The 4,856-nt window shown below is 42.7% G+C and overlaps 1 long non-coding RNA gene across 1 annotated transcript in view; it reads right to left on the bottom strand.

The window, feature by feature from the left end:
• Positions 1-976: 976 nt before the first annotated feature.
• Positions 977-4,856, bottom strand: part of LOC122540809 — a 21,314-nt gene continuing 17,434 nt past the window's right edge. The window contains exon 4 of the long non-coding RNA XR_006309420.1: positions 977-987. This is a non-coding gene — a long non-coding RNA (uncharacterized LOC122540809). The remainder of the gene's footprint in view (positions 988-4,856) is intronic.

The following is a 4,856-nucleotide window of genomic DNA, read 5'->3' as shown; positions in this document are numbered from 1 at the left end:
GAGGTGGTGCTGAGCTACCATCTTGAGCTGCACAGCGAAGATTCATGCAGAGGGTTGTTTGTGAGACAGTCACACGATTAAAGAGCTATTAAAGGTCATCTGTGTTTACTTGCTGTGGTATCACTGACTGACCCCTATTCCCTCACGCACCAACACAAATTCACCACAGAATTAAATCTTCCTGTTGGAAATGATTGAGGTAACCAGCAATCACTGGGTTTTGAATGAACTCTACAGAGGCAAGGTTTCCTTTCACATCTTTGTTAAAATATGCAAAATATTCACAATGATTACAGGCACCATGATGCCTCGACAAACATAGAGTATCAGCTTGGATTGATGTCCCCCCAGGCTATAGATGGTTGACTCCTACTTAATCTGCAGGAAGACTGTATATTAAATACAATGTTAAGTATAGAGCTGCTAAGAAGAAGAGAATTTTTAAAACCAAGAAAAGTCATTAGGCCCAACTTATGCCTTTTGCTCTGATCTGCCTTCTCTCTGTGTCCCTCCCTGCTGACTTCTTACCCATGGAGCTTGAGTCATTTTGAAAAATCTGCGGTCATCAAAGGATCAAAGGAAAAGGGAGAATCATTGAAGTGTTTTCCAAGTATAGTCATTCCTATAATGTAGGCAGCTAGTTTGCGCACAGCAGGATCCCGTAAAATTGACGTATGATCATTGCTACATAATCTGATCTTTAAATAACTTTGATTGAATGATAAATAAAAAGGTGAAATTGCCACTGAAATAACTCTACAGAGGCCGGTGTCCCATCACCAAGTCCCATTTCACTTACACGTGGAGGTTCCTTGACACTGACCCAGCGCCCTCAGAGCCAGCTCTCAGAGTGAACAGAACCTCTGACACTCCTGTTTCTATCTGAGAGCCAGGTGAACAACCCCAGCCAAGGAACTCATATTCCATGAAGTCCACCTGGCTGATCTCATCACAATCCTACAGTCAAAGCCTTACTGGGCTATACAGCTATTCCCTCATTAGAGAGAGAAGACTGCTGTGGCAAGATGGCGGGGGAGTAGGACATTGCAGCTGGAGCTCATCTACTCCGCCCACTCTTCTTCTTTTCTTCATTCTCTTTTCTTTTCCTTCCCCTCATGCTGTTTTTTTCTTTTGCTCCTTCTCTTTCCTCCCTTCAACTCCTGCCTTCTGGTGACCTCCAATGAGGAGCGACGATCTCCGGTCTCTGGCGGTGACTCCTGGCCTGGCACATTGGCCAGCCACAGCAGCCTCCTGGTGTTGTCATGGCAACCTGCCGGCCTAGTGTGGCAACCTTCCAGCCTCCTACAGCAGACTTTTCGCATGGTGTTTTGCAGTCACGGTGTGGAGCCAGAGCCTGGTATGGACTGGAAGCTGGGCGCCAGCGTAGTCTGCTGTACTGAACTGTTGTGTAATGGTGGACCTTTTATTTCTGTATTGTCTACAATCTTGTAACTAAAGAAGCTGTGCCTAGGTACTTTTATGGCTAAGTTGGTGCTATAATTGACGACGTATAAAGTTTTCACTATACTCATTGAACATCCGTGACAATGAAGTCTATTCTATTCTATAGTGGTGATTTAACCTGGAGGTTGCTGTAATTATTGTAATGACATTTGGGAAATAGAGGCAGGTGGTCCACAGGAAGAGAAGGGATCTGCAAGGGACCTGGGGGATAATTGGGTCCCACCAGGAAGCTGATGGTGGAAGTTGGATGGTGCTGGATGGACTTAGGAGGCCACAATGATGTGTGGGAGGACAGGAAGGCCACAAAAAAGATGAGACAGAGAGAGAGAGACAGCTGCACGGGAAAGGAAGAGAGAAATAGACTGCAATGAGAGATTGGTGTTAAATCCAGCAACTCAGGTAAGAGTGAGGAAAACTTGAAATCACTGAAGTAATGAATTACTCACGGTTTTTTTTTAAAGTTAAGGATGCATATGTTTAGGACCAACTCTATGGGGAGGATTATAGTGGATGTTATGGTAATGCACACTATTGTTAACCTTAAAACTGAGGCTGAGATCTGAGATGCAGTAAATAGGATAGAAACTACCTGTTTGAAATATTCCTTCTTTGTTAGTACATAATGGAAACCTATTAACTGATACATCATCAATCTTCAAAAGCTGTGTTTAGCGTGATGGCTTTTTTGTGTGGAGTAGTATGCATCAGGTATTGAGGAAAAGAAACTTTTGTTTACTAATGCTGCTGTCTTGTGCTAATTTAAATACCATGGTGTTTAGGAAACTAATACATTCCTATACATGTAATGCTTTTTTAAAATTATTGAGGATGATTCTGCTACTGAGTGAGTCCAAAAACCCCAAATGCCAATACAAATACAGACAGCCATTTTACTATATGGCTGCTTCACTTGAGAAATTATCATACAATATATCTTGTTAACCCTCTTCCTGTTAACCGAGTCATTGTTCCTGTACAATTGGAAACCAAGTAGGAACTTAGTGCCAGCCAAGGGAAAAAGAGATGGTAGCAGCATCCTTCTATACCCAAATACCACACACAACAGTTCAGCACTCCCTCAGTACTGCACTGGAAAATCAACACTGACTTTCGTGCTCAAACCCTCGACTGAAACACAGAATCTTGCAACTTCGAGGTGGGTGTGTTACCAACTCAGCCAAGGTCACACAATGGGGCGGAAGGATCTATATCTGTGCTGACTCTATGACTCTGTAAGTGGTTCCAGAAAGAGGAGGAAGATATAGAACAAAAGACAATAAATGAAAGAAGAGGGAGTGAGAAAATGAATGAGAAGGTGTGCATGGACGAGCGTGCCAACATATGCTCAGAGAGAAAGACGGAGAAATAGGAAGTGATAAAAGTGACAGAAGGGAGATAAACCTTATTGCTTATGGATGTGAGGAGAAAGTGAGGACTGATGAAGGGCTTTTGCCCAAAATGCTGCTTGATCTGCTGTGCTTTTCCAGCCCCACACTCTCGATTCTGTTTATGGATGTGAGTCTCATTTTCAAACTACCCAGTTTCAGTGGGAGGTCTTGTTAATTAGCACAACCTTCATTTCCCCGCAGTACTTCAGTGACCCTTTTTTAGAGAGCTCGTCACTGGCTTCACAAATCTTCAGCGGATCTGACCTGAAGGTGATCGGGGCGGGGTGATGTCCAACGCTGGCATGCACCTTCAAAACTGCTCTTCAACTGAAGACAGATCCCAAATAATGATGGGTCTGTATTCCATGGAGTACTTAGTGAACTGTAATAGTTTAATGTACACCATGCTCACAATGAATTTCATTTGTCGGCTGGGCTTAAAATAGAATCTAAGTACCAGGAGGATGCAAAATACGTTTTTCTACAATTATAGTTAAGTAATTGTAGAAATCAATATCTAGCACAGTTTGGTTCTGATAAAAGCCCTGCATAGGCCTGCAGGAAAGGCCTCAAGCTGAAAACTAAAGTTAATACCTGATGACAGAGCAATAAATAAATTCAAGAATGTGTGGTCATTGTTTGCACTTCCTCCAAAACCTCACCATTTGCACTGTAATCTGAAACTTCTGCATGTTGTAAAGGACAGTTAGTCCTGAAAGGGTTGACTGATACAAGATAAGCTCCACCAATCCTAGTTGAAGTATCAGGTGAAGTTGTAATTGTTATTTGTCTCAAAGTTGTGAATTAGAACATTCCAGTAGTTGTAATGTGTAGTCATCCACAGTTGATCTTAATGTCTTCCAAGAGACCATTGCATATCTCAGATGCATGGTAACTAGCTATTAAGCACTATGTAATAAACTGCTCTGTTTACTGAGATTAAGCTTCTCGTCTATCAAAGACTGTGCACAGGCATCTTTCCCCAATGATATCAGTAGATAATTTCATTACTGTTTGCCAATGTTGACTCATGATCTGATTAATTAACTACTCCTCAAACAGTCACACACATACACACACACACTCAGAAACACACACTCTCACACACACTCTCTCACACACACACTCTCTCTCTCATACACATACACTCACTGGGGCTGTTTTCCTTGGAGCAGAGGAGACTGAGGGGACATGATTGAGATGTATAAAATGATGAGGGGTTTAGGCAGCATAGACAGGAAGGAACTACTCCCTTTAGTGCAGGAATCAATGACCAGGGAGCATAGATTTAAAGGAAAGAAGATTTAGAGGAGATGTGAGGACAGGAGGCAGAAATTCTTGTAACATCTAAGAAATATTTAGATGTACACTTGTAATACCAAGGCTGGAAATGAGATAAGAATAGTTAGGCAGTAGTTTTTAAGCAGGAGTTGATGGGCTGAAGGGCCTTGTTCAGTGCTGTAGATCTTTGTGAGTCCATGACTATAAATGAGCATCTTGATGTGTGTGTTTGACTGTTTCCAGACCTCTGTGGCTGAACACCCCCTGTGCTACTGAGACTACTCATTTTAGCTTTCCATATTAGTGATGGAAAATACTCAAATATGTGACTGTCATAAAAGAGGGACAGCCTCAGTTTTTTTTTCCTTGTTGTTCTCACGAAGCCTTAGGCCTGGTTCCTAGAGGTTGCCTGATGTTGCAGCACCCCACCCCCCACCCCCCCAATGAATGTAGAGTTGACAGAATCACAGTGTATGACAGGCAATCCCATGGAAACTGGGGAGGCTGCAACACCATCCCACACCCGCTATTATTTTTCTTTCCCATTTCTGTATGTTGGGAAATTTGTCTTTTGTTTCATCCCATTCCCTCTTACAGTCATGGTCAAACATTTTTAAAAACTAATTTTTTGAAGGTGCTGGTGACTTGCTGCTTCTCTCTGACTGAGCTCAACACTGCTCCCCAGACACTCTCCCAACACCCCCACACCCACTCTCCCACCCA

Source organism: Chiloscyllium plagiosum, chromosome 36 (assembly GCF_004010195.1).
Source record: "Chiloscyllium plagiosum isolate BGI_BamShark_2017 chromosome 36, ASM401019v2, whole genome shotgun sequence".
NCBI lineage: Eukaryota > Metazoa > Chordata > Chondrichthyes > Orectolobiformes > Hemiscylliidae > Chiloscyllium > Chiloscyllium plagiosum.
The sequence above is the reverse complement of the archived record's forward strand: the minus strand, read 5'-3'. Positions and strand labels throughout refer to the sequence as shown.